Source organism: Hetaerina americana, unplaced genomic scaffold (genome assembly GCF_022747635.1).
Source record: "Hetaerina americana unplaced genomic scaffold, ioHetAmer1.1.p SCAF_9, whole genome shotgun sequence".
Taxonomy (NCBI): domain Eukaryota; kingdom Metazoa; phylum Arthropoda; class Insecta; order Odonata; family Calopterygidae; genus Hetaerina; species Hetaerina americana.
Genome location: NW_027287538.1, coordinates 15,279,659 through 15,306,134, shown reverse-complemented (window position 1 = coordinate 15,306,134; position 26,476 = coordinate 15,279,659). Strand labels below are relative to the sequence as shown.

At 45.4% G+C, this 26,476-nt stretch overlaps 34 non-coding genes and 3 pseudogenes across 34 annotated transcripts; all 37 read right to left on the bottom strand.

The window, feature by feature from the left end:
* Positions 1 to 169: 169 nt before the first annotated feature.
* On the bottom strand, positions 170 to 287 carry LOC139699148 (5S ribosomal RNA). Its single transcript, XR_011703073.1, has one exon. It is a non-coding gene; the product is annotated as a 5S ribosomal RNA (ribosomal RNA).
* A 389-nt stretch (positions 288 to 676) lies between these two features.
* On the bottom strand, positions 677 to 795 carry LOC139699704 (5S ribosomal RNA). Its single transcript, XR_011703570.1, has one exon. It is a non-coding gene; the product is annotated as a 5S ribosomal RNA (ribosomal RNA).
* Positions 796 to 1,183: 388 nt separating this feature from the next.
* On the bottom strand, positions 1,184 to 1,302 carry LOC139699232 (5S ribosomal RNA). The gene has a single exon (XR_011703125.1). It is a non-coding gene; the product is annotated as a 5S ribosomal RNA (ribosomal RNA).
* Positions 1,303 to 1,691: 389 nt separating this feature from the next.
* On the bottom strand, positions 1,692 to 1,810 carry LOC139699231 (5S ribosomal RNA). The gene has a single exon (XR_011703124.1). It is a non-coding gene; the product is annotated as a 5S ribosomal RNA (ribosomal RNA).
* Positions 1,811 to 2,204: 394 nt separating this feature from the next.
* LOC139699165 (5S ribosomal RNA) lies at positions 2,205 to 2,303 on the bottom strand (annotated as a pseudogene).
* A 2,474-nt stretch (positions 2,304 to 4,777) lies between these two features.
* LOC139699164 (5S ribosomal RNA) lies at positions 4,778 to 4,876 on the bottom strand (annotated as a pseudogene).
* Positions 4,877 to 6,428: 1,552 nt separating this feature from the next.
* On the bottom strand, positions 6,429 to 6,547 carry LOC139699141 (5S ribosomal RNA). The gene has a single exon (XR_011703067.1). It is a non-coding gene; the product is annotated as a 5S ribosomal RNA (ribosomal RNA).
* Positions 6,548 to 6,936: 389 nt separating this feature from the next.
* Positions 6,937 to 7,055, bottom strand: LOC139699677 (5S ribosomal RNA). Its single transcript, XR_011703545.1, has one exon. It is a non-coding gene; the product is annotated as a 5S ribosomal RNA (ribosomal RNA).
* A 389-nt stretch (positions 7,056 to 7,444) lies between these two features.
* LOC139699230 (5S ribosomal RNA) lies at positions 7,445 to 7,563 on the bottom strand. The gene has a single exon (XR_011703123.1). It is a non-coding gene; the product is annotated as a 5S ribosomal RNA (ribosomal RNA).
* A 389-nt stretch (positions 7,564 to 7,952) lies between these two features.
* On the bottom strand, positions 7,953 to 8,071 carry LOC139699229 (5S ribosomal RNA). Its single transcript, XR_011703122.1, has one exon. It is a non-coding gene; the product is annotated as a 5S ribosomal RNA (ribosomal RNA).
* A 389-nt stretch (positions 8,072 to 8,460) lies between these two features.
* On the bottom strand, positions 8,461 to 8,579 carry LOC139699228 (5S ribosomal RNA). The gene has a single exon (XR_011703121.1). It is a non-coding gene; the product is annotated as a 5S ribosomal RNA (ribosomal RNA).
* A 389-nt stretch (positions 8,580 to 8,968) lies between these two features.
* Positions 8,969 to 9,087, bottom strand: LOC139699226 (5S ribosomal RNA). Its single transcript, XR_011703119.1, has one exon. It is a non-coding gene; the product is annotated as a 5S ribosomal RNA (ribosomal RNA).
* Positions 9,088 to 9,476: 389 nt separating this feature from the next.
* LOC139699225 (5S ribosomal RNA) lies at positions 9,477 to 9,595 on the bottom strand. The gene has a single exon (XR_011703118.1). It is a non-coding gene; the product is annotated as a 5S ribosomal RNA (ribosomal RNA).
* Positions 9,596 to 9,984: 389 nt separating this feature from the next.
* Positions 9,985 to 10,103, bottom strand: LOC139699224 (5S ribosomal RNA). Its single transcript, XR_011703117.1, has one exon. It is a non-coding gene; the product is annotated as a 5S ribosomal RNA (ribosomal RNA).
* A 389-nt stretch (positions 10,104 to 10,492) lies between these two features.
* On the bottom strand, positions 10,493 to 10,611 carry LOC139699223 (5S ribosomal RNA). Its single transcript, XR_011703116.1, has one exon. It is a non-coding gene; the product is annotated as a 5S ribosomal RNA (ribosomal RNA).
* A 389-nt stretch (positions 10,612 to 11,000) lies between these two features.
* On the bottom strand, positions 11,001 to 11,119 carry LOC139699222 (5S ribosomal RNA). The gene has a single exon (XR_011703115.1). It is a non-coding gene; the product is annotated as a 5S ribosomal RNA (ribosomal RNA).
* Positions 11,120 to 11,508: 389 nt separating this feature from the next.
* Positions 11,509 to 11,627, bottom strand: LOC139699221 (5S ribosomal RNA). Its single transcript, XR_011703114.1, has one exon. It is a non-coding gene; the product is annotated as a 5S ribosomal RNA (ribosomal RNA).
* Positions 11,628 to 12,016: 389 nt separating this feature from the next.
* LOC139699676 (5S ribosomal RNA) lies at positions 12,017 to 12,135 on the bottom strand. Its single transcript, XR_011703544.1, has one exon. It is a non-coding gene; the product is annotated as a 5S ribosomal RNA (ribosomal RNA).
* Positions 12,136 to 12,524: 389 nt separating this feature from the next.
* Positions 12,525 to 12,643, bottom strand: LOC139699674 (5S ribosomal RNA). The gene has a single exon (XR_011703542.1). It is a non-coding gene; the product is annotated as a 5S ribosomal RNA (ribosomal RNA).
* A 389-nt stretch (positions 12,644 to 13,032) lies between these two features.
* On the bottom strand, positions 13,033 to 13,151 carry LOC139699219 (5S ribosomal RNA). The gene has a single exon (XR_011703113.1). It is a non-coding gene; the product is annotated as a 5S ribosomal RNA (ribosomal RNA).
* Positions 13,152 to 13,540: 389 nt separating this feature from the next.
* On the bottom strand, positions 13,541 to 13,659 carry LOC139699218 (5S ribosomal RNA). Its single transcript, XR_011703112.1, has one exon. It is a non-coding gene; the product is annotated as a 5S ribosomal RNA (ribosomal RNA).
* Positions 13,660 to 14,048: 389 nt separating this feature from the next.
* Positions 14,049 to 14,167, bottom strand: LOC139699217 (5S ribosomal RNA). Its single transcript, XR_011703111.1, has one exon. It is a non-coding gene; the product is annotated as a 5S ribosomal RNA (ribosomal RNA).
* Positions 14,168 to 14,556: 389 nt separating this feature from the next.
* On the bottom strand, positions 14,557 to 14,675 carry LOC139699216 (5S ribosomal RNA). The gene has a single exon (XR_011703110.1). It is a non-coding gene; the product is annotated as a 5S ribosomal RNA (ribosomal RNA).
* Positions 14,676 to 15,064: 389 nt separating this feature from the next.
* On the bottom strand, positions 15,065 to 15,183 carry LOC139699673 (5S ribosomal RNA). The gene has a single exon (XR_011703541.1). It is a non-coding gene; the product is annotated as a 5S ribosomal RNA (ribosomal RNA).
* Positions 15,184 to 15,572: 389 nt separating this feature from the next.
* On the bottom strand, positions 15,573 to 15,691 carry LOC139699214 (5S ribosomal RNA). The gene has a single exon (XR_011703108.1). It is a non-coding gene; the product is annotated as a 5S ribosomal RNA (ribosomal RNA).
* A 389-nt stretch (positions 15,692 to 16,080) lies between these two features.
* On the bottom strand, positions 16,081 to 16,199 carry LOC139699213 (5S ribosomal RNA). The gene has a single exon (XR_011703107.1). It is a non-coding gene; the product is annotated as a 5S ribosomal RNA (ribosomal RNA).
* Positions 16,200 to 16,588: 389 nt separating this feature from the next.
* On the bottom strand, positions 16,589 to 16,707 carry LOC139699212 (5S ribosomal RNA). Its single transcript, XR_011703106.1, has one exon. It is a non-coding gene; the product is annotated as a 5S ribosomal RNA (ribosomal RNA).
* Positions 16,708 to 17,096: 389 nt separating this feature from the next.
* LOC139699211 (5S ribosomal RNA) lies at positions 17,097 to 17,215 on the bottom strand. The gene has a single exon (XR_011703105.1). It is a non-coding gene; the product is annotated as a 5S ribosomal RNA (ribosomal RNA).
* A 389-nt stretch (positions 17,216 to 17,604) lies between these two features.
* LOC139699129 (5S ribosomal RNA) lies at positions 17,605 to 17,723 on the bottom strand. Its single transcript, XR_011703055.1, has one exon. It is a non-coding gene; the product is annotated as a 5S ribosomal RNA (ribosomal RNA).
* A 389-nt stretch (positions 17,724 to 18,112) lies between these two features.
* LOC139699598 (5S ribosomal RNA) lies at positions 18,113 to 18,231 on the bottom strand. The gene has a single exon (XR_011703470.1). It is a non-coding gene; the product is annotated as a 5S ribosomal RNA (ribosomal RNA).
* Positions 18,232 to 18,620: 389 nt separating this feature from the next.
* On the bottom strand, positions 18,621 to 18,739 carry LOC139699210 (5S ribosomal RNA). Its single transcript, XR_011703104.1, has one exon. It is a non-coding gene; the product is annotated as a 5S ribosomal RNA (ribosomal RNA).
* Positions 18,740 to 19,128: 389 nt separating this feature from the next.
* On the bottom strand, positions 19,129 to 19,247 carry LOC139699672 (5S ribosomal RNA). The gene has a single exon (XR_011703540.1). It is a non-coding gene; the product is annotated as a 5S ribosomal RNA (ribosomal RNA).
* A 389-nt stretch (positions 19,248 to 19,636) lies between these two features.
* LOC139699671 (5S ribosomal RNA) lies at positions 19,637 to 19,755 on the bottom strand. Its single transcript, XR_011703539.1, has one exon. It is a non-coding gene; the product is annotated as a 5S ribosomal RNA (ribosomal RNA).
* Positions 19,756 to 20,144: 389 nt separating this feature from the next.
* Positions 20,145 to 20,263, bottom strand: LOC139699670 (5S ribosomal RNA). The gene has a single exon (XR_011703538.1). It is a non-coding gene; the product is annotated as a 5S ribosomal RNA (ribosomal RNA).
* A 389-nt stretch (positions 20,264 to 20,652) lies between these two features.
* Positions 20,653 to 20,771, bottom strand: LOC139699209 (5S ribosomal RNA). The gene has a single exon (XR_011703103.1). It is a non-coding gene; the product is annotated as a 5S ribosomal RNA (ribosomal RNA).
* A 389-nt stretch (positions 20,772 to 21,160) lies between these two features.
* On the bottom strand, positions 21,161 to 21,279 carry LOC139699208 (5S ribosomal RNA). Its single transcript, XR_011703102.1, has one exon. It is a non-coding gene; the product is annotated as a 5S ribosomal RNA (ribosomal RNA).
* Positions 21,280 to 21,678: 399 nt separating this feature from the next.
* LOC139699163 (5S ribosomal RNA) lies at positions 21,679 to 21,777 on the bottom strand (annotated as a pseudogene).
* Positions 21,778 to 26,476: the final 4,699 nt, after the last annotated feature.

Here is a 26,476-nt window from a genome sequence, read left to right as displayed (position 1 = left end):
CCCAAGAGAGCTGGTCGCATCTAGATGAAATGGAATGGTGTCAAAAGGGAACATACCAATTCAAAATCACGCATGCAATGTCTGGCATTGCAAAATAAATTATTTGAAAAAAATTAAAAATATCAGAGAATGCCTCAAAATACGTTCGTTTCGGAAAAAAAATATTGAAAGCCAACGGCACCCGGTGTTCCCAGGCGGTCACCCATCCAAGTACTATCCGGGCCCGATGCTGCTTAACTTCGATCTCGGACGAGAACCGGTGTATTCAGCGTGGTATGGCCGTTGGCAATTTCTACCACTCTCGAGTCAACTATTTTAGCAATATCAAGCCCGCAAACACTTGCAACGACGCGACACGACGTCTATTTTCTTGCCCACGGCTTGCATACATCGGGCCGTCCACGACCATACTATATGATGGCGGGAGACGGAGGTAATTTGCCATCTCAAAACGAACTTTGGATAAATGTGGAAGAGATACGGGTTACTACAGCACCAATGCATTGCCCCAAGAGAGCTGGTCGCATCTAGATGAAATGGAATGGTGTCAAAAGGGAACATACCAATTCAAAATCACGCATGCAATGTCTGGCATTGCAAAATAAATTATTTGAAAAAAATTAAAAACATCAGAGAATGCCTCAAAATACGTTCGTTTCGGAAAAAAAATATTTAAAGCCAACGGCACCCGGTGTTCCCAGGCGGTCACCCATCCAAGTACTATCCGGGCCCGATGCTGCTTAACTTCGGTGATCGGACGAGAACCGGTGTATTCAGAGTGGTATGGCCGTTGGCAATTTCAACCACTCTCGAGTCAACTATTTTAGCAATATCAAGCCCGGAAACACTTGCAACGACGCGACACGACGTCTATTTTCTTGCCCACGGCTTGCATACATCGGGCCGTCCACGACCATACTATATGATGGCGGGAGACGGAGGTAATTTGCCATCTCAAAACGAACTTTGGATAAATGTGGAAGAGATACGGGTTACTACAGCACCAATGCATTGCCCCAAGACGCTGGTCGCATCTAGATGAAATGGAATGGTGTCAAAAGGGAACATACCAATTCAAAATCACGCATGCAATGTCTGGCATTGCAAAATAAATTATTTGAAAAAAATTAAAAACATCAGAGAATGCCTCAAAATACGTTCGTTTCGGAAAAAAAATATTGAAAGCCAACGGCACCCGGTGTTCCCAGGCGGTCACCCATCCAAGTACTATCCGGGCCCGATGCTGCTTAACTTCGGTGATCGGACGAGAACCGGTGTATTCAGCGTGGTATGGCCGTTGGCATTTTCCACCACTCTCGAGTCAACTATTTTAGCAATATCAAGCCCGCAAACACTTGCAACGACGCGACACGACGTCTATTTTCTTGCCCACGGCTTGCATACATCGGGCCGTCCACGACCATACTATATGATGGCGGGAGACGGAGGTAATTTGCCATCTCAAAACGAACTTTGGATAAATGTGGAAGAGATACGGGTTACTACAGCACCAATGCATTGCCCCAAGAGAGCTGGTCGCATCTAGATGAAATGGAATGGTGTCAAAAGGGAACATACCAATTCAAAATCACGCATGCAATGTCTGGCATTGCAAAATAAATTATTTGAAAAAAATTAAAAACATCAGAGAATGCCTCAAAATACGTTCGTTTCGGAAAAAAAATATTTAAAGCCAACGGCACCCGGTGTTCCCAGGCGGTCACCCATCCAAGTACTATCCGGGCCCGATGCTGCTTAACTTCGGTGATCGGACGAGAACCGGTGTATTCAGCGTGGTATGGCCGTTGGCAATTTCCACCACTCTCGAGTCAACTATTTTAGCAATATCAAGCCCGCAAACACTTGCAACGACGCGACACGACGTCTATTTTCTTGCCCACGGCTTGCATACATCGGGCCGTCCACGACCATATGATGGCGGGAGACGGAGGTAATTTGCCATCTCAAAACGAACTTTGGATAAATGTGGAAGAGATACGGGTTACTACAGCACCAATGCATTGCCCCAAGAGAGCTGGTCGCATCTAGATGAAATGGAATGGTGTCAAAAGGGAACATACCAATTCAAAATCACGCATGCAATGTCTGGCATTGCAAAATAAATTATTTGAAAAAAATTTAAAACATCAGAGAATGCCTCAAAATACGTTCGTTTCGGAAAAAAAATATTGAAAGCCAACGGCACCCGGTGTTCCCAGGCGGTCACCCATCCAAGTACTATCCGGGCCCGATGCTGCTTAACTTCGGTGATCGGACGAGAACCGGTGTATTCAGCGTGGTATTTTTTTTTTTTTTTTTTTTATTGCATGTATTTCCATTCACAGACATAGTTATTTAACACCATGTGCACCATCTTAAGCGTGCATAAGACCACAGATTGAACATTTTCACAATTGAACAATTCTAAACAAAGGATGATATAAGTATGAACCACTTATGAACTATAAGCATTCGGAAAGTGTTCACCGTCACATAACTTAGGGAACATTTTCCTTACTTGAATTAACAATACAAGATCCTTTATAGGGAACAAAATGATTACAATGAAATCAAGCCAATTATAAATAGTCAAATTTTTTTTAAACATCCCCTTTGCGTCTTTTTTTCACAGTTAAACATTAATGATACATTGTTTACATTATTATCTGCTCTTATTTATTGAACGTATTCCCTTTATTCACATACTTGTTATCGGTAATATATTTCCTTGCATACATGACAGTTTACATTGAGTCCAAGACCAATTTTCTTTAAACTTGTTATTCTTTCATGACTTCTTTTTTTACCATTTGTTCTACTTTCTTCCAATATGGCTGTAATCGGCCCGGTAGGTTTTTGCTCTCTTTTTTCACTTGTTCCCACCAACTTTCTATATCTATTTTAACCCACTTGTGTACCGTAAGAAGGTGCTGTCCAATCAGCCAGCACATTGTTTCCATTTTCACGCGGGGAAAGATGTTGAAATCCAGAATCATCATATTCCTATTTCCTATCTCCTTTTCTCCAAAGGTGTTTAATTCTCTAAATGTTCTTTTTATTAGGCACCACCTCCTCCTTGAGATGGTGCATTCGAACACCCTGTGGTCTTGTGTGTCGGCTTTGTCACAGTATTCGCATTCGTTCCTGCTTGTTAGATACATGTTTTGTTTCACTTGCTGGGTGGTCACTATATAGTTTGCGAATAGGAATAGGACGCTCTTTGTCCTTAGGGTCATGGCTATTTCGTTGATGTTCTTCCACACTCTCTTCCAATTTACCGATAGGATGTGCTTTTCGATGTTGATTCGGTGGTTGTCGTCGCTTCTGAGTTGTCGGTAAAGGCACTTGGTGGTGGCTGTCACTCCTCTCGGCATCTTTTCTACTAAGTCCTTAACTTTCCTGATAGTTTTCATCAGCAGTCTATCCTGCCCTGGTGCACCCCATGCCGCCTTTAGCAGATCTTTTGAATGTTGACAGTCGTCGGATAGGATGTTTATTACTGTCTTTGCATAGAGTGCCAGGGCTTTGTCCCGCACGTCGATCAGCCCTAGGCCCCCCTTCCCCTTGGGTAGACAGGCCTGGCTCTTTGCTACTCTTAGCAAATGCCCTCCCCAAAGGTATTGCGTTGCTATTTTCGTCAATAGAGCCCCATGTTTTTCTGGCAACGGGAAAATCAGTGCGGCGTACCATGCCTTGGATAATAACAATGCGTTTATCGCAAGGACTTTCTGATGTATGTTTAGGTCCCTGTCTCTCAATTGCGCTAATGTTCCTTTTATCATTCTCGTTGCCTTTTCCCATACTGCGTTTGTCGTCTCCGTGGAAGTCCTACTCCATGGAATGCCCAGAATGTCCATCGAGGTCACCTCTTTCCATTCACTGGTCGCGGTGAAGTCGGCGTCTTTTATTGTCAAGGCCTTTGTCTTTTCCATGTTTACTTTTTGCCCGCTTTCCTCCTCATATTCCTTTAATGATTTCCCTATTACATGAATTTCCGCTTGATCTTGGGCGAAGATCGTTACGTCGTCCGCATAAGCCACCGCGGACACTTTTCCGTTCCCCGCCGGGATTCCTTTAATGTTTCTGCGAAGACTATGTAGCAGGGGCTCCAGTGATATAGAGAACAGAAGCATCGAAAGCGGACAGCCTTGTCTGATTGATCTTCTCACGGGGAACGACTTTGTTTCGGCCCCCGCGCTCAATTTTACTTTCGACGTGATGTTGTTCGTGAACATTTTTATTGTATTCAAAAACTTTTCGGGGAATCCCATCCTCTTTAATGTGTTCAATACGTGGTTTATGTTCACCCTGTCGAAAGCCTTCTCAATATCTACCGCTACCAGTTTAAGGCCCGCGCCCTGCCTGCTCGGCCGTTGGCAATTTCCACCACTCTCGAGTCAACTATTTTAGCAATATCAAGCCCGCAAACACTTGCAACGACGCGACACGACGTCTATTTTCTTGCCCACGGCTTGCATACATCGGGCCGTCCACGACCATACTATATGATGGCGGGAGACGGAGGTAATTTGCCATCTCAAAACGAACTTTGGATAAATGTGGAAGAGATACGGGTTACTACAGCACCAATGCATTGCCCCAAGAGAGCTGGTCGCATCTAGATGAAATGGAATGGTGTCAAAAGGGAACATACCAATTCAAAATCACGCATGCAATGTCTGGCATTGCAAAATAAATTATTTGAAAAAAATTAAAAACATCAGAGAATGCCTCAAAATACGTTCGTTTCGGAAAAAAAATATTGAAAGCCAACGGCACCCGGTGTTCCCAGGCGGTCACCCATCCAAGTACTATCCGGGCCCGATGCTGCTTAACTTCGGTGATCGGACGAGAACCGGTGTATTCAGCGTGGTATTTTTTTTTTTTTTTATTGCATGTATTTCCATTCACAGACATAGTTATTTAACACCATGTGCACCATCTTAAGCGTGCATAAGACCACAGATTGAACATTTTCACAATTGAACAATTCTAAACAAAGGATGATATAAGTATGAACCACTTATGAACTATAAGCATTCGGAAAGTGTTCACCGTCACATAACTTAGGGAACATTTTCCTTACTTGAATTAACAATACAAGATCCTTTATAGGGAACAAAATGATTACAATGAAATCAAGCCAATTATAAATAGTCAAATTTTTTTTAAACATCCCCTTTGCGTCTTTTTTTCACAGTTAAACATTAATGATACATTGTTTACATTATTATCTGCTCTTATTTATTGAACGTATTCCCTTTATTCACATACTTGTTATCGGTAATATATTTCCTTGCATACATGACAGTTTACATTGAGTCCAAGACCAATTTTCTTTAAACTTGTTATTCTTTCATGACTTCTTTTTTTACCATTTGTTCTACTTTCTTCCAATATGGCTGTAATCGGCCCGGTAGGTTTTTGCTCTCTTTTTTCACTTGTTCCCACCAACTTTCTATATCTATTTTAACCCACTTGTGTACCGTAAGAAGGTGCTGTCCAATCAGCCAGCACATTGTTTCCATTTTCACGCGGGGAAAGATGTTGAAATCCAGAATCATCATATTCCTATTTCCTATCTCCTTTTCTCCAAAGGTGTTTAATTCTCTAAATGTTCTTTTTATTAGGCACCACCTCCTCCTTGAGATGGTGCATTCGAACACCCTGTGGTCTTGTGTGTCGGCTTTGTCACAGTATTCGCATTCGTTCCTGCTTGTTAGATACATGTTTTGTTTCACTTGCTGGGTGGTCACTATATAGTTTGCGAATAGGAATAGGACGCTCTTTGTCCTTAGGGTCATGGCTATTTCGTTGATGTTCTTCCACACTCTCTTCCAAATTTACCGATAGGATGTGCTTTTCGATGTTGATTCGGTGGTTGTCGTCGCTTCTGAGTTGTCGGTAAAGGCACTTGGTGGTGGCTGTCACTCCTCTCGGCATCTTTTCTACTAAGTCCTTAACTTTCCTGATAGTTTTCATCAGCAGTCTATCCTGCCCTGGTGCACCCCATGCCGCCTTTAGCAGATGGCCGTTGGCAATTTCCAACACTCTCGAGTCAACTATTTTAGCAATATCAAGCCCGCAAACACTTGCAACGACGCGACACGACGTCTATTTTCTTGCCCACGGCTTGCATACATCGGGCCGTCCACGACCATACTATATGATGGCGGGAGACGGAGGTAATTTGCCATCTCAAAACGAACTTTGGATAAATGTGGAAGAGATACGGGTTACTACAGCACCAATGCATTGCCCCAAGAGAGCTGGTCGCATCTAGATGAAATGGAATGGTGTCAAAAGGGAACATACCAATTCAAAATCACGCATGCAATGTCTGGCATTGCAAAATAAATTATTTGAAAAAAATTAAAAACATCAGAGAATGCCTCAAAATACGTTCGTTTCGGAAAAAAAATATTGAAAGCCAACGGCACCCGGTGTTCCCAGGCTGTCACCCATCCAAGTACTATCCGGGCCCGATGCTGCTTAACTTCGGTGATCGGACGAGAACCGGTGTATTCAGCGTGGTATGGCCGTTGGCAATTTCCACCACTCTCGAGTCAACTATTTTAGCAATATCAAGCCCGCAAACACTTGCAACGACGCGACACGACGTCTATTTTCTTGCCCACGGCTTGCATACATCGGGCCGTCCACGACCATACTATATGATGGCGGGAGACGGAGGTAATTTGCCATCTCAAAACGAACTTTGGATAAATGTGGAAGAGATACGGGTTACTACAGCACCAATGCATTGCCCCAAGAGAGCTGGTCGCATCTAGATGAAATGGAATGGTGTCAAAAGGGAACATACCAATTCAAAATCACGCATGCAATGTCGGGCATTGCAAAATAAATTATTTGAAAAAAATTAAAAACATCAGAGAATGCCTCAAAATACGTTCGTTTCGGAAAAAAAATATTGAAAGCCAACGGCACCCGGTGTTCCCAGGCGGTCACCCATCCAAGTACTATCCGGGCCCGATGCTGCTTAACTTCGGTGATCGGACGAGAACCGGTGTATTCAGCGTGGTTTGGCCGTTGGCATTTTCCAACACTCTCGAGTCAACTATTTTAGCAATATCAAGCCCGCAAACACTTGCAACGACGCGACACGACGTCTATTTTCTTGCCCACGGCTTGCATACATCGGGCCGTCCACGACCATACTATATGATGGCGGGAGACGGAGGTAATTTGCCATCTCAAAACGAACTTTGGATAAATGTGGAAGAGATACGGGTTACTACAGCACCAATGCATTGCCCCAAGAGAGCTGGTCGCATCTAGATGAAATGGAATGGTGTCAAAAGGGAACATACCAATTCAAAATCACGCATGCAATGTCTGGCATTGCAAAATAAATTATTTGAAAAAAATTAAAAACATCAGAGAATGCCTCAAAATACGTTCGTTTCGGAAAAAAAATATTGAAAGCCAACGGCACCCGGTGTTCCCAGGCGGTCACCCATCCAAGTACTATCCGGGCCCGATGCTGCTTAACTTCGGTGATCGGACGAGAACCGGTGTATTCAGCGTGGTATGGCCGTTGGCAATTTCCACCACTCTCGAGTCAACTATTTTAGCAATATCAAGCCCGCAAACACTTGCAACGACGCGACACGACGTCTATTTTCTTGCCCACGGCTTGCATACATCGGGCCGTCCACGACCATACTATATGATGGCGGGAGACGGAGGTAATTTGCCATCTCAAAACGAACTTTGGATAAATGTGGAAGAGATCCGGGTTACTACAGCACCAATGCATTGCCCCAAGAGAGCTGGTCGCATCTAGATGAAATGGAATGGTGTCAAAAGGGAACATACCAATTCAAAATCACGCATGCAATGTCTGGCATTGCAAAATAAATTATTTGAAAAAAATTAAAAACATCAGAGAATGCCTCAAAATACGTTCGTTTCGGAAAAAAAATATTGAAAGCCAACGGCACCCGGTGTTCCCAGGCGGTCACCCATCCAAGTACTATCCGGGCCCGATGCTGCTTAACTTCGGTGATCGGACGAGAACCGGTGTATTCAGCGTGGTATGGCCGTTGGCAATTTCCACCACTCTCGAGTCAACTATTTTAGCAATATCAAGCCCGCAAACACTTGCAACGACGCGACACGACGTCTATTTTCTTGCCCACGGCTTGCATACATCGGGCCGTCCACGACCATACTATATGATGGCGGGAGACGGAGGTAATTTGCCATCTCAAAACGAACTTTGGATAAATGTGGAAGAGATACGGGTTACTACAGCACCAATGCATTGCCCCAAGAGAGCTGGTCGCATCTAGATGAAATGGAATGGTGTCAAAAGGGAACATACCAATTCAAAATCACGCATGCAATGTCTGGCATTGCAAAATAAATTATTTGAAAAAAATTAAAAACATCAGAGAATGCCTCAAAATACGTTCGTTTCGGAAAAAAAATATTGAAAGCCAACGGCACCCGGTGTTCCCAGGCGGTCACCCATCCAAGTACTATCCGGGCCCGATGCTGCTTAACTTCGGTGATCGGACGAGAACCGGTGTATTCAGCGTGGTATGGCCGTTGGCAATTTCCACCACTCTCGAGTCAACTATTTTAGCAATATCAAGCCCGCAAACACTTGCAACGACGCGACACGACGTCTATTTTCTTGCCCACGGCTTGCATACATCGGGCCGTCCACGACCATACTATATGATGGCGGGAGACGGAGGTAATTTGCCATCTCAAAACGAACTTTGGATAAATGTGGAAGAGATACGGGTTACTACAGCACCAATGCATTGCCCCAAGAGAGCTGGTCGCATCTAGATGAAATGGAATGGTGTCAAAAGGGAACATACCAATTCAAAATCACGCATGCAATGTCTGGCATTGCAAAATAAATTATTTGAAAAAAATTTAAAACATCAGAGAATGCCTCAAAATACGTTCGTTTCGGAAAAAAAATATTGAAAGCCAACGGCACCCGGTGTTCCCAGGCGGTCACCCATCCAAGTACTATCCGGGCCCGATGCTGCTTAACTTCGGTGATCGGACGAGAACCGGTGTATTCAGCGTGGTATGGCCGTTGGCAATTTCCACCACTCTCGAGTCAACTATTTTAGCAATATCAAGCCCGCAAACACTTGCAACGACGCGACACGACGTCTATTTTCTTGCCCACGGCTTGCATACATCGGGCCGTCCACGACCATACTATATGATGGCGGGAGACGGAGGTAATTTGCCATCTCAAAACGAACTTTGGATAAATGTGGAAGAGATACGGGTTACTACAGCACCAATGCATTGCCCCAAGAGAGCTGGTCGCATCTAGATGAAATGGAATGGTGTCAAAAGGGAACATACCAATTCAAAATCACGCATGCAATGTCTGGCATTGCAAAATAAATTATTTGAAAAAAATTAAAAACATCAGAGAATGCCTCAAAATACGTTCGTTTCGGAAAAAAAATATTGAAAGCCAACGGCACCCGGTGTTCCCAGGCGGTCACCCATCCAAGTACTATCCGGGCCCGATGCTGCTTAACTTCGGTGATCGGACGAGAACCGGTGTATTCAGCGTGGTATGGCCGTTGGCAATTTCCACCACTCTCGAGTCAACTATTTTAGCAATATCAAGCCCGCAAACACTTGCAACGACGCGACACGACGTCTATTTTCTTGCCCACGGCTTGCATACATCGGGCCGTCCACGACCATACTATATGATGGCGGGAGACGGAGGTAATTTGCCATCTCAAAACGAACTTTGGATAAATGTGGAAGAGATACGGGTTACTACAGCACCAATGCATTGCCCCAAGAGAGCTGGTCGCATCTAGATGAAATGGAATGGTGTCAAAAGGGAACATACCAATTCAAAATCACGCATGCAATGTCGGGCATTGCAAAATAAATTATTTGAAAAAAATTAAAAACATCAGAGAATGCCTCAAAATACGTTCGTTTCGGAAAAAAAATATTGAAAGCCAACGGCACCCGGTGTTCCCAGGCGGTCACCCATCCAAGTACTATCCGGGCCCGATGCTGCTTAACTTCGGTGATCGGACGAGAACCGGTGTATTCAGCGTGGTATGGCCGTTGGCAATTTCCACCACTCTCGAGTCAACTATTTTAGCAATATCAAGCCCGCAAACACTTGCAACGACGCGACACGACGTCTATTTTCTTGCCCACGGCTTGCATACATCGGGCCGTCCACGACCATACTATATGATGGCGGGAGACGGAGGTAATTTGCCATCTCAAAACGAACTTTGGATAAATGTGGAAGAGATACGGGTTACTACAGCACCAATGCATTGCCCCAAGAGAGCTGGTCGCATCTAGATGAAATGGAATGGTGTCAAAAGGGAACATACCAATTCAAAATCACGCATGCAATGTCGGGCATTGCAAAATAAATTATTTGAAAAAAATTAAAAACATCAGAGAATGCCTCAAAATACGTTCGTTTCGGAAAAAAAATATTGAAAGCCAACGGCACCCGGTGTTCCCAGGCGGTCACCCATCCAAGTACTATCCGGGCCCGATGCTGCTTAACTTCGGTGATCGGACGAGAACCGGTGTATTCAGCGTGGTATGGCCGTTGGCAATTTCCACCACTCTCGAGTCAACTATTTTAGCAATATCAAGCCCGCAAACACTTGCAACGACGCGACACGACGTCTATTTTCTTGCCCACGGCTTGCATACATCGGGCCGTCCACGACCATACTATATGATGGCGGGAGACGGAGGTAATTTGCCATCTCAAAACGAACTTTGGATAAATGTGGAAGAGATACGGGTTACTACAGCACCAATGCATTGCCCCAAGAGAGCTGGTCGCATCTAGATGAAATGGAATGGTGTCAAAAGGGAACATACCAATTCAAAATCACGCATGCAATGTCTGGCATTGCAAAATAAATTATTTGAAAAAAATTTAAAACATCAGAGAATGCCTCAAAATACGTTCGTTTCGGAAAAAAAATATTGAAAGCCAACGGCACCCGGTGTTCCCAGGCGGTCACCCATCCAAGTACTATCCGGGCCCGATGCTGCTTAACTTCGGTGATCGGACGAGAACCGGTGTATTCAGCGTGGTATGGCCGTTGGCAATTTCCACCACTCTCGAGTCAACTATTTTAGCAATATCAAGCCCGCAAACACTTGCAACGACGCGACACGACGTCTATTTTCTTGCCCACGGCTTGCATACATCGGGCCGTCCACGACCATACTATATGATGGCGGGAGACGGAGGTAATTTGCCATCTCAAAACGAACTTTGGATAAATGTGGAAGAGATACGGGTTACTACAGCACCAATGCATTGCCCCAAGAGAGCTGGTCGCATCTAGATGAAATGGAATGGTGTCAAAAGGGAACATACCAATTCAAAATCACGCATGCAATGTCGGGCATTGCAAAATAAATTATTTGAAAAAAATTAAAAACATCAGAGAATGCCTCAAAATACGTTCGTTTCGGAAAAAAAATATTGAAAGCCAACGGCACCCGGTGTTCCCAGGCGGTCACCCATCCAAGTACTATCCGGGCCCGATGCTGCTTAACTTCGGTGATCGGACGAGAACCGGTGTATTCAGCGTGGTATGGCCGTTGGCAATTTCCACCACTCTCGAGTCAACTATTTTAGCAATATCAAGCCCGCAAACACTTGCAACGACGCGACACGACGTCTATTTTCTTGCCCACGGCTTGCATACATCGGGCCGTCCACGACCATACTATATGATGGCGGGAGACGGAGGTAATTTGCCATCTCAAAACGAACTTTGGATAAATGTGGAAGAGATACGGGTTACTACAGCACCAATGCATTGCCCCAAGAGAGCTGGTCGCATCTAGATGAAATGGAATGGTGTCAAAAGGGAACATACCAATTCAAAATCACGCATGCAATGTCTGGCATTGCAAAATAAATTATTTGAAAAAAATTTAAAACATCAGAGAATGCCTCAAAATACGTTCGTTTCGGAAAAAAAATATTGAAAGCCAACGGCACCCGGTGTTCCCAGGCGGTCACCCATCCAAGTACTATCCGGGCCCGATGCTGCTTAACTTCGGTGATCGGACGAGAACCGGTGTATTCAGCGTGGTTTGGCCGTTGGCATTTTCCAACACTCTCGAGTCAACTATTTTAGCAATATCAAGCCCGCAAACACTTGCAACGACGCGACACGACGTCTATTTTCTTGCCCACGGCTTGCATACATCGGGCCGTCCACGACCATACTATATGATGGCGGGAGACGGAGGTAATTTGCCATCTCAAAACGAACTTTGGATAAATGTGGAAGAGATACGGGTTACTACAGCACCAATGCATTGCCCCAAGAGAGCTGGTCGCATCTAGATGAAATGGAATGGTGTCAAAAGGGAACATACCAATTCAAAATCACGCATGCAATGTCTGGCATTGCAAAATAAATTATTTGAAAAAAATTAAAAACATCAGAGAATGCCTCAAAATACGTTCGTTTCGGAAAAAAAATATTGAAAGCCAACGGCACCCGGTGTTCCCAGGCGGTCACCCATCCAAGTACTATCCGGGCCCGATGCTGCTTAACTTCGGTGATCGGACGAGAACCGGTGTATTCAGCGTGGTTTGGCCGTTGGCATTTTCCAACACTCTCGAGTCAACTATTTTAGCAATATCAAGCCCGCAAACACTTGCAACGACGCGACACGACGTCTATTTTCTTGCCCACGGCTTGCATACATCGGGCCGTCCACGACCATACTATATGATGGCGGGAGACGGAGGTAATTTGCCATCTCAAAACGAACTTTGGATAAATGTGGAAGAGATACGGGTTACTACAGCACCAATGCATTGCCCCAAGAGAGCTGGTCGCATCTAGATGAAATGGAATGGTGTCAAAAGGGAACATACCAATTCAAAATCACGCATGCAATGTCTGGCATTGCAAAATAAATTATTTGAAAAAAATTAAAAACATCAGAGAATGCCTCAAAATACGTTCGTTTCGGAAAAAAAATATTGAAAGCCAACGGCACCCGGTGTTCCCAGGCGGTCACCCATCCAAGTACTATCCGGGCCCGATGCTGCTTAACTTCGGTGATCGGACGAGAACCGGTGTATTCAGCGTGGTATGGCCGTTGGCAATTTCCACCACTCTCGAGTCAACTATTTTAGCAATATCAAGCCCGCAAACACTTGCAACGACGCGACACGACGTCTATTTTCTTGCCCACGGCTTGCATACATCGGGCCGTCCACGACCATACTATATGATGGCGGGAGACGGAGGTAATTTGCCATCTCAAAACGAACTTTGGATAAATGTGGAAGAGATACGGGTTACTACAGCACCAATGCATTGCCCCAAGAGAGCTGGTCGCATCTAGATGAAATGGAATGGTGTCAAAAGGGAACATACCAATTCAAAATCACGCATGCAATGTCTGGCATTGCAAAATAAATTATTTGAAAAAAATTTAAAACATCAGAGAATGCCTCAAAATACGTTCGTTTCGGAAAAAAAATATTGAAAGCCAACGGCACCCGGTGTTCCCAGGCGGTCACCCATCCAAGTACTATCCGGGCCCGATGCTGCTTAACTTCGGTGATCGGACGAGAACCGGTGTATTCAGCGTGGTATGGCCGTTGGCAATTTCCAACACTCTCGAGTCAACTATTTTAGCAATATCAAGCCCGCAAACACTTGCAACGACGCGACACGACGTCTATTTTCTTGCCCACGGCTTGCATACATCGGGCCGTCCACGACCATACTATATGATGGCGGGAGACGAAGGTAATTTGCCATCTCAAAACGAACTTTGGATAAATGTGGAAGAGATACGGGTTACTACAGCACCAATGCATTGCCCCAAGAGAGCTGGTCGCATCTAGATGAAATGGAATGGTGTCAAAAGGGAACATACCAATTCAAAATCACGCATGCAATGTCTGGCATTGCAAAATAAATTATTTGAAAAAAATTAAAAACATCAGAGAATGCCTCAAAATACGTTCGTTTCGGAAAAAAAATATTGAAAGCCAACGGCACCCGGTGTTCCCAGGCGGTCACCCATCCAAGTACTATCCGGGCCCGATGCTGCTTAACTTCGGTGATCGGACGAGAACCGGTGTATTCAGCGTGGTATGGCCGTTGGCAATTTCCACCACTCTCGAGTCAACTATTTTAGCAATATCAAGCCCGCAAACACTTGCAACGACGCGACACGACGTCTATTTTCTTGCCCACGGCTTGCATACATCGGGCCGTCCACGACCATACTATATGATGGCGGGAGACGGAGGTAATTTGCCATCTCAAAACGAACTTTGGATAAATGTGGAAGAGATACGGGTTACTACAGCACCAATGCATTGCCCCAAGAGAGCTGGTCGCATCTAGATGAAATGGAATGGTGTCAAAAGGGAACATACCAATTCAAAATCACGCATGCAATGTCTGGCATTGCAAAATAAATTATTTGAAAAAAATTTAAAACATCAGAGAATGCCTCAAAATACGTTCGTTTCGGAAAAAAAATATTGAAAGCCAACGGCACCCGGTGTTCCCAGGCGGTCACCCATCCAAGTACTATCCGGGCCCGATGCTGCTTAACTTCGGTGATCGGACGAGAACCGGTGTATTCAGCGTGGTATGGCCGTTGGCAATTTCCACCACTCTCGAGTCAACTATTTTAGCAATATCAAGCCCGCAAACACTTGCAACGACGCGACACGACGTCTATTTTCTTGCCCACGGCTTGCATACATCGGGCCGTCCACGACCATACTATATGATGGCGGGAGACGGAGGTAATTTGCCATCTCAAAACGAACTTTGGATAAATGTGGAAGAGATACGGGTTACTACAGCACCAATGCATTGCCCCAAGAGAGCTGGTCGCATCTAGATGAAATGGAATGGTGTCAAAAGGGAACATACCAATTCAAAATCACGCATGCAATGTCTGGCATTGCAAAATAAATTATTTGAAAAAAATTTAAAACATCAGAGAATGCCTCAAAATACGTTCGTTTCGGAAAAAAAATATTGAAAGCCAACGGCACCCGGTGTTCCCAGGCGGTCACCCATCCAAGTACTATCCGGGCCCGATGCTGCTTAACTTCGGTGATCGGACGAGAACCGGTGTATTCAGCGTGGTTTGGCCGTTGGCATTTTCCAACACTCTCGAGTCAACTATTTTAGCAATATCAAGCCCGCAAACACTTGCAACGACGCGACACGACGTCTATTTTCTTGCCCACGGCTTGCATACATCGGGCCGTCCACGACCATACTATATGATGGCGGGAGACGGAGGTAATTTGCCATCTCAAAACGAACTTTGGATAAATGTGGAAGAGATACGGGTTACTACAGCACCAATGCATTGCCCCAAGAGAGCTGGTCGCATCTAGATGAAATGGAATGGTGTCAAAAGGGAACATACCAATTCAAAATCACGCATGCAATGTCTGGCATTGCAAAATAAATTATTTGAAAAAAATTAAAAACATCAGAGAATGCCTCAAAATACGTTCGTTTCGGAAAAAAAATATTGAAAGCCAACGGCACCCGGTGTTCCCAGGCGGTCACCCATCCAAGTACTATCCGGGCCCGATGCTGCTTAACTTCGGTGATCGGACGAGAACCGGTGTATTCAGCGTGGTATGGCCGTTGGCAATTTCCACCACTCTCGAGTCAACTATTTTAGCAATATCAAGCCCGCAAACACTTGCAACGACGCGACACGACGTCTATTTTCTTGCCCACGGCTTGCATACATCGGGCCGTCCACGACCATACTATATGATGGCGGGAGACGGAGGTAATTTGCCATCTCAAAACGAACTTTGGATAAATGTGGAAGAGATACGGGTTACTACAGCACCAATGCATTGCCCCAAGAGAGCTGGTCGCATCTAGATGAAATGGAATGGTGTCAAAAGGGAACATACCAATTCAAAATCACGCATGCAATGTCTGGCATTGCAAAATAAATTATTTGAAAAAAATTTAAAACATCAGAGAATGCCTCAAAATACGTTCGTTTCGGAAAAAAAATATTGAAAGCCAACGGCACCCGGTGTTCCCAGGCGGTCACCCATCCAAGTACTATCCGGGCCCGATGCTGCTTAACTTCGGTGATCGGACGAGAACCGGTGTATTCAGCGTGGTATGGCCGTTGGCAATTTCCACCACTCTCGAGTCAACTATTTTAGCAATATCAAGCCCGCAAACACTTGCAACGACGCGACACGACGTCTATTTTCTTGCCCACGGCTTGCATACATCGGGCCGTCCACGACCATACTATATGATGGCGGGAGACGGAGGTAATTTGCCATCTCAAAACGAACTTTGGATAAATGTGGAAGAGATCCGGGTTACTACAGCACCAATGCATTGCCCCAAGAGAGCTGGTCGCATCTAGATGAAATGGAATGGTGTCAAAAGGGAACATACCAATTCAAAATCACGCATGCAATGTCTGGCATTGCAAAATAAATTATTTGAAAAAAATTAAAAACATCAGAGAATGCCTCAAAATACGTTCGTTTCGGAAAAAAAATATTGAAAGCCAACGGCACCCGGTGTTCCCAGGCGGTCACCCATCCAAGTACTATCCGGGCCCGATGCTGCTTAACTTCGGTGATCGGACGAGAACCGGTGTATTCAGCGTGGTATGGCCGTTGGCAATTTCCACCACTCTCGAGTCAACTATTTTAGCAATATCAAGCCCGCAAACACTTGCAACGACGCGACACGACGTCTATTTTCTTGCCCACGGCTTGCATACATCGGGCCGTCCACGACCATACTATATGATGGCGGGAGACGGAGGTAATTTGCCATCTCAAAACGAACTTTGGATAAATGTGGAAGAGATACGGGTTACTACAGCACCAATGCATTGCCCCAAGAGAGCTGGTCGCATCTAGATGAAATGGAATGGTGTCAAAAGGGAACATACCAATTCAAAATCACGCATGCAATGTCTGGCATTGCAAAATAAATTATTTGAAAAAAATTAAAAACATCAGAGAATGCCTCAAAATACGTTCGTTTCGGAAAAAAAATATTGAAAGCCAACGGCACCCGGTGTTCCCAGGCGGTCACCCATCCAAGTACTATCCGGGCCCGATGCTGCTTAACTTCGGTGATCGGACGAGAACCGGTGTATTCAGCGTGGTATGGCCGTTGGCAATTTCCACCACTCTCGAGTCAACTATTTTAGCAATATCAAGCCCGCAAACACTTGCAACGACGCGACACGACGTCTATTTTCTTGCCCACGGCTTGCATACATCGGGCCGTCCACGACCATACTATATGATGGCGGGAGACGGAGGTAATTTGCCATCTCAAAACGAACTTTGGATAAATGTGGAAGAGATACGGGTTACTACAGCACCAATGCATTGCCCCAAGAGAGCTGGTCGCATCTAGATGAAATGGAATGGTGTCAAAAGGGAACATACCAATTCAAAATCACGCATGCAATGTCTGGCATTGCAAAATAAATTATTTGAAAAAAATTTAAAACATCAGAGAATGCCTCAAAATACGTTCGTTTCGGAAAAAAAATATTGAAAGCCAACGGCACCCGGTGTTCCCAGGCGGTCACCCATCCAAGTACTATCCGGGCCCGATGCTGCTAAACTTCGGTGATCGGACGAGAACCGGTGTATTCAGCGTGGTATGGCCGTTGGCAATTTCCACCACTCTCGAGTCAACTATTTTAGCAATATCAAGCCCGCAAACACTTGCAACGACGCGACACGACGTCTATTTTCTTGCCCACGGCTTGCATACATCGGGCCGTCCACGACCATACTATATGATGGCGGGAGACGGAGGTAATTTGCCATCTCAAAACGAACTTTGGATAAATGTGGAAGAGATCCGGGTTACTACAGCACCAATGCATTGCCCCAAGAGAGCTGGTCGCATCTAGATGAAATGGAATGGTGTCAAAAGGGAACATACCAATTCAAAATCACGCATGCAATGTCTGGCATTGCAAAATAAATTATTTGAAAAAAATTAAAAACATCAGAGAATGCCTCAAAATACGTTCGTTTCGGAAAAAAAATATTGAAAGCCAACGGCACCCGGTGTTCCCAGGCGGTCACCCATCTAAGTACTATCCGGGCCCGATGCTGCTTAACTTCGGTGATCGGACGAGAACCGGTGTATTCAGCGTGGTATGGCCGTTGGCAATTTCCACCACTCTCGAGTCAACTATTTTAGCAATATCAAGCCCGCAAACACTTGCAACGACGCGACACGACGTCTATTTTCTTGCCCACGGCTTGCATACATCGGGCCGTCCACGACCATACTATATGATGGCGGGAGACGGAGGTAATTTGCCATCTCAAAACGAACTTTGGATAAATGTGGAAGAGATACGGGTTACTACAGCACCAATGCATTGCCCCAAGAGAGCTGGTCGCATCTAGATGAAATGGAATGGTGTCAAAAGGGAACATACCAATTCAAAATCACGCATGCAATGTCTGGCATTGCAAAATAAATTATTTGAAAAAAATTAAAAACATCAGAGAATGCCTCAAAATACGTTCGTTTCGGAAAAAAAATATTGAAAGCCAACGGCACCCGGTGTTCCCAGGCGGTCACCCATCCAAGTACTATCCGGGCCCGATGCTGCTTAACTTCGGTGATCGGACGAGAACCGGTGTATTCAGCGTGGTATGGCCGTTGGCAATTTCCACCACTCTCGAGTCAACTATTTTAGCAATATCAAGCCCGCAAACACTTGCAACGACGCGACACGACGTCTATTTTCTTGCCCACGGCTTGCATACATCGGGCCGTCCACGACCATACTATATGATGGCGGGAGACGGAGGTAATTTGCCATCTCAAAACGAACTTTGGATAAATGTGGAAGAGATACGGGTTACTACAGCACCAATGCATTGCCCCAAGAGAGCTGGTCGCATCTAGATGAAATGGAATGGTGTCAAAAGGGAACATACCAATTCAAAATCACGCATGCAATGTCGGGCATTGCAAAATAAATTATTTGAAAAAAATTAAAAACATCAGAGAATGCCTCAAAATACGTTCGTTTCGGAAAAAAAATATTGAAAGCCAACGGCACCCGGTGTTCCCAGGCGGTCACCCATCCAAGTACTATCCGGGCCCGATGCTGCTTAACTTCGGTGATCGGACGAGAACCGGTGTATTCAGCGTGGTTTGGCCGTTGGCATTTTCCAACACTCTCGAGTCAACTATTTTAGCAATATCAAGCCCGCAAACACTTGCAACGACGCGACACGACGTCTATTTTCTTGCCCACGGCTTGCATACATCGGGCCGTCCACGACCATACTATATGATGGCGGGAGACGGAGGTAATTTGCCATCTCAAAACGAACTTTGGATAAATGTGGAAGAGATACGGGTTACTACAGCACCAATGCATTGCCCCAAGAGAGCTGGTCGCATCTAGATGAAATGGAATGGTGTCAAAAGGGAACATACCAATTCAAAATCACGCATGCAATGTCGGGCATTGCAAAATAAATTATTTGAAAAAAATTAAAAACATCAGAGAATGCCTCAAAATACGTTCGTTTCGGAAAAAAAATATTGAAAGCCAACGGCACCCGGTGTTCCCAGGCGGTCACCCATCCAAGTACTATCCGGGCCCGATGCTGCTTAACTTCGGTGATCGGACGAGAACCGGTGTATTCAGCGTGGTTTGGCCGTTGGCATTTTCCAACACTCTCGAGTCAACTATTTTAGCAATATCAAGCCCGCAAACACTTGCAACGACGCGACACGACGTCTATTTTCTTGCCCACGGCTTGCATACATCGGGCCGTCCACGACCATACTATATGATGGCGGGAGACGGAGGTAATTTGCCATCTCAAAACGAACTTTGGATAAATGTGGAAGAGATACGGGTTACTACAGCACCAATGCATTGCCCCAAGAGAGCTGGTCGCATCTAGATGAAATGGAATGGTGTCAAAAGGGAACATACCAATTCAAAATCACGCATGCAATGTCTGGCATTGCAAAATAAATTATTTGAAAAAAATTTAAAACATCAGAGAATGCCTCAAAATACGTTCGTTTCGGAAAAAAAATATTGAAAGCCAACGGCACCCGGTGTTCCCAGGCGGTCACCCATCCAAGTACTATCCGGGCCCGATGCTGCTTAACTTCGGTGATCGGACGAGAACCGGTGTATTCAGCGTGGTTTGGCCGTTGGCATTTTCCAACACTCTCGAGTCAACTATTTTAGCAATATCAAGCCCGCAAACACTTGCAACGACGCGACACGACGTCTATTTTCTTGCCCACGGCTTGCATACATCGGGCCGTCCACGACCATACTATATGATGGCGGGAGACGGAGGTAATTTGCCATCTCAAAACGAACTTTGGATAAATGTGGAAGAGATACGGGTTACTACAGCACCAATGCATTGCCCCAAGAGAGCTGGTCGCATCTAGATGAAATGGAATGGTGTCAAAAGGGAACATACCAATTCAAAATCACGCATGCAATGTCTGGCATTGCAAAATAAATTATTTGAAAAAAATTAAAAACATCAGAGAATGCCTCAAAATACGTTCGTTTCGGAAAAAAAATATTGAAAGCCAACGGCACCCGGTGTTCCCAGGCGGTCACCCATCCAAGTACTATCCGGGCCCGATGCTGCTTAACTTCGGTGATCGGACGAGAACCGGTGTATTCAGCGTGGTATGGCCGTTGGCAATTTCCACCACTCTCGAGTCAACTATTTTAGCAATATCAAGCCCGCAAACACTTGCAACGACGCGACACGACGTCTATTTTCTTGCCCACGGCTTGCATACATCGGGCCGTCCACAACCATACTATATGATGGCGGGAGACGGAGGTAATTTGCCATCTCAAAACGAACTTTGGATAAATGTGGAAGAGATACGGGTTACTACAGCACCAATGCATTGCCCCAAGAGAGCTGGTCGCATCTAGATGAAATGGAATGGTGTCAAAAGGGAACATACCAATTCAAAATCACGCATGCAATGTCTGGCATTGCAAAATAAATTATTTGAAAAAAATTTAAAACATCAGAGAATGCCTCAAAATACGTTCGTTTCGGAAAAAAAATATTGAAAGCCAACGGCACCCGGTGTTCCCAGGCGGTCACCCATCCAAGTACTATCCGGGCCCGATGCTGCTTAACTTCGGTGATCGGACGAGAACCGGTGTATTCAGCGTGGTATGGCCGTTGGCAATTTCCACCACTCTCGAGTCAACTATTTTAGCAATATCAAGCCCGCAAACACTTGCAACGACGCGACACGACGTCTATTTTCTTGCCCACGGCTTGCATACATCGGGCCGTCCACGACCATACTATATGATGGCGGGAGACGGAGGTAATTTGCCATCTCAAAACGAACTTTGGATAAATGTGGAAGAGATACGGGTTACTACAGCACCAATGCATTGCCCCAAGAGAGCTGGTCGCATCTAGATGAAATGGAATGGTGTCAAAAGGGAACATACCAATTCAAAATCACGCATGCAATGTCTGGCATTGCAAAATAAATTATTTGAAAAAAATTAAAAACATCAGAGAATGCCTCAAAATACGTTCGTTTCGGAAAAAAAATATTGAAAGCCAACGGCACCCGGTGTTCCCAGGCGGTCACCCATCCAAGTACTATCCGGGCCCGATGCTGCTTAACTTCGGTGATCGGACGAGAACCGGTGTATTCAGCGTGGTATTTTTTTTTTTTTTATTGCATGTATTTCCATTCACAGACATAGTTATTTAACACCATGTGCACCATCTTAAGCGTGCATAAGACCACAGATTGAACATTTTCACAATTGAACAATTCTAAACAAAGGATGATATAAGTATGAACCACTTATGAACTATAAGCATTCGGAAAGTGTTCACCGTCACATAACTTAGGGAACATTTTCCTTACTTGAATTAACAATACAAGATCCTTTATAGGGAACAAAATGATTACAATGAAATCAAGCCAATTATAAATAGTCAAATTTTTTTTAAACATCCCCTTTGCGTCTTTTTTTCACAGTTAAACATTAATGATACATTGTTTACATTATTATCTGCTCTTATTTATTGAACGTATTCCCTTTATTCACATACTTGTTATCGGTAATATATTTCCTTGCATACATGACAGTTTACATTGAGTCCAAGACCAATTTTCTTTAAACTTGTTATTCTTTCATGACTTCTTTTTTTACCATTTGTTCTACTTTCTTCCAATATGGCTGTAATCGGCCCGGTAGGTTTTTGCTCTCTTTTTTCACTTGTTCCCACCAACTTTCTATATCTATTTTAACCCACTTGTGTACCGTAAGAAGGTGCTGTCCAATCAGCCAGCACATTGTTTCCATTTTCACGCGGGGAAAGATGTTGAAATCCAGAATCATCATATTCCTATTTCCTATCTCCTTTTCTCCAAAGGTGTTTAATTCTCTAAATGTTCTTTTTATTAGGCACCACCTCCTCCTTGAGATGGTGCATTCGAACACCCTGTGGTCTTGTGTGTCGGCTTTGTCACAGTATTCGCATTCGTTCCTGCTTGTTAGATACATGTTTTGTTTCACTTGCTGGGTGGTCACTATATAGTTTGCGAATAGGAATAGGACGCTCTTTGTCCTTAGGGTCATGGCTATTTCGTTGATGTTCTTCCACACTCTCTTCCAATTTACCGATAGGATGTGCTTTTCGATGTTGATTCGGTGGTTGTCGTCGCTTCTGAGTTGTCGGTAAAGGCACTTGGTGGTGGCTGTCACTCCTCTCGGCATCTTTTCTACTAAGTCCTTAACTTTCCTGATAGTTTTCATCAGCAGTCTATCCTGCCCTGGTGCACCCCATGCCGCCTTTAGCAGATCTTTTGAATGTTGACAGTCGTCGGATAGGATGTTTATTACTGTCTTTGCATAGAGTGCCAGGGCTTTGTCCCGCACGTCGATCAGCCCTAGGCCCCCCTTCCCCTTGGGTAGACAGGCCTGGCTCTTTGCTACTCTTAGCAAATGCCCTCCCCAAAGGTATTGCGTTGCTATTTTCGTCAATAGAGCCCCATGTTTTTCTGGCAACGGGAAAATCAGTGCGGCGTACCATGCCTTGGATAATAACAATGCGTTTATCGCAAGGACTTTCTGATGTATGTTTAGGTCCCTGTCTCTCAATTGCGCTAATGTTCCTTTTATCATTCTCGTTGCCTTTTCCCATACTGCGTTTGTCGTCTCCGTGGAAGTCCTACTCCATGGAATGCCCAGAATGTCCATCGAGGTCACCTCTTTCCATTCACTGGTCGCGGTGAAGTCGGCGTCTTTTATTGTCAAGGCCTTTGTCTTTTCCATGTTTACTTTTTGCCCGCTTTCCTCCTCATATTCCTTTAATGATTTCCCTATCACATGAATTTCCGCTTGATCTTGGGCGAAGATCGTTACGTCGTCCGCATAAGCCACCGCGGACACTTTTCCGTTCCCCGCCGGGATTCCTTTAATGTTTCTGCGAAGACTATGTAGCAGGGGCTCCAGTGATATAGAGAACAGAAGCATCGAAAGCGGACAGCCTTGTCTGATTGATCTTCTCACGGGGAACGACTTTGTTTCGGCCCCCGCGCTCAATTTTACTTTCGACGTGATGTTGTTCGTGAACATTTTTATTGTATTCAAAAACTTTTCGGGGAATCCCATCCTCTTTAATGTGTTCAATACGTGGTTTATGTTCACCCTGTCGAAAGCCTTCTCAATATCTACCGCTACCAGTTTAAGGCCCGCGCCCTGCCTGCTCTCGTGGCTCGCGATTGCGTCTCTGATCGTTGTCAGCGCCGTTACAATGTTCCTCCCCTTTCCTACTATGTGTTGGTCTGGCCCGATTATCTTTTCCACGGCTTCGTTGAGTCTGGTTTTAACGATTTTAGCTACTACCTTGTAATCGGCGTTGAGGAGGGTGATGGGTCTGTAGTCATTTAGGCTCCTTGGCTCTTTTCTTTTCGGCACTAGGACAATTTTCCCCTCTCTTTGGGTCGTGGTGAGGGTGCCATTTTGGAGGATGTTCTCTATCGCTGGAATGATTAAATCCTTCAGCTCTTCCCAGAATTCTACGTAGAATTCAAAAGGGATACCGTCGGTACCCGGGGACCTCCCCTTGGGGAGCCATCTCATAGCATCCTCGCACTCCTCCCTTGTGATTCTTTCCGCCATCCTCTCTGCCACCTCCACTGGCAGTTGGGGGAGTGGCGTGAGATTTTCTGTCTCTTCCTTGAGTGATGTGTCCTCCCCAGAAAGGAGAGTCTCAAAATGGTGGCATACATGCTCTATGATTTCTCTCTCTTCTTTTAACCTCGTTCCGTTCTCGTTCAAAATGCCGTTTTTGAGTAAGTTGTTGGCGCAATCCTTTAACCTCCTCCCCAGATAATACACCGAGGCATGTTCTTCTGGCAAACATATTTTGCTTCTGTGCCATGTTGATATTTTCGCCCTTTCCTCTTCCATTCCGAAGATTTTCCTTTTTAGTTCTTTTATCTCCCCCCAGTTGCTCCGTTCCCTTTCTCTCGTCTTTAGGCTCTCCTCGAGCGCTTCTCTGTAAAAAGCCATGGTTTCCCTGATTTCTTCGGCTCTCTCCCTGTGCAGTTGTGCGAAAAGGTTTCTTATTTTTACTTTGGAGTTTTCCCACCTTTCGCTTGGATCCAATCCTCTCCAGCTTTCCTCCCATCGCTGGATGTTTTCTTTCAGTATGGCTCTGGTGTCTTTCTCATATAGCAGCTCGACGTTCATCCTCCACTCCTTTTTCCTTGGCTGATGCCTCGTCCTGCTTTGGGATCCATCGACCGATATAATAACTGCGCAGTGGTCGGAGCATGCCACTGGAAGAACCGCATAGGAGGATATATGGGTTTTCAAGTCGTAGGATGCGTAAAAGCGGTCCTGCCTTGTTGCCCATTTGTCGCCGTAGATGGTGTACGGAAGGTTATCTTTTGTGCTTGTTAATCTGTTTGCGTCAGTGGCTCTGAGGTTTTTAACTATCGATTTTAGGGGACCACACAGTGGGTATTTTGCTCCTCCTCCATCGTTGTTTTGGCTATCTTTCTCGTCTATGATTGCGTTAAAATCACCCCCTAACAGTGCCATTCCTTGGAAGTCGCTCAGCAGGGGCAGGAGGTCCCGCGAGTAAAATTCCCTCCTCTCCTGAAGTTTCCTGGTGCCGGCCGGGCCGTACACATTTATTATCCTTATCCCAAGGATCGTCATGGCCATCGCCCTCCCGGATGGTAGCATTGTCATTTTTTCTCCGGTGATGTTTCTTTTTAACATGATCGCAGTGCCTCTTTCCCGCTCTTGGTTGTTTATATAGATCTCCGCCGGGCCCGTTTCCCAATGTACACTCACCATGACCTCTTGCAATAGTAGGATGTCCAGGTCTTCTCTTTTAAATAGGTCGAATACTTTTTCTATTCTGTTTTTACTTGTAACCCCACATACATTAAGCGTGCCTATTCTCAATTTTGGGTTCAATGTGTAATTCATTGGGATTCCGGATTCGGGGTTCCCATTTGCTTCCCCTTATCATTCCCTGTATTTTTTGCATCCCTTTTCCATTTGGCTTCCTTCATATATGCGTACCTCACCGCTATCTCCTGGAGTCCGACGCTTAGGCTGTTCTTTCCTTTGTCCTTCTTCTTCGTCTTCTGTCTCTGCTCGGTCGTTTCCGCCTTGCCCCCTCTCCCGGATCTCCTCGGGGCCTCGTCCTGGTCCCCGGTGTCGCTGCTCCCGTTGTCCTTGGCGTCGGAGTCCTCGCTCTCGTCCCCGCCGAGCCCAAACTTCCTCCCGCTGTCATCCTCGCCACCACCGCGCTTCCGACGTCCCTCCACCTCCCTCCAGGGGTGACTGCTGGTCGACGCGTTGTCCTCCGGGTCTTCTTCCCTCCTCCGCTCCTCAGCCTCTTCCTCATGCTGTTTGCCCTCCCCTTCGCGTAACGTCACAGATAACCCTTTCCCGAGACCCTTGTCGCTAAAAGGGGTTACCATGTCTAGATTTCTTCCTATTTGCTTCTCTTGCGCCATGACCAATTTCTTGTCTTCCCCCGCAAGCCGTCGATCACCGCCCTCGATTGAATCGGGTTCTCCGGTTTCTTTTGATTCTTCTTCTACTGCTACGGCCATTTTGATTCCTCCCCCATTATTCCCCTCTTGAATCTTACTCTGATCTGCACAGGGATCACACCTTTCCTCCCTCGTGATGGTTGATCTCTCCGTTTCCTTTCCACGGGCTACGTCTATCGATATCCTTTTCCCCCGCCCTCTCGTGTTCGACCCTTTCCTCCTCTTTCTCCCGTTTCCCGCTCCCTCGGCAATAGCGTCGTTTCCGGCGACGTCTTCCTCGCTCGACGTTCCTGGGTGGTAGGTTGGTCCTTCCTTCTCCCTGCGTTTCT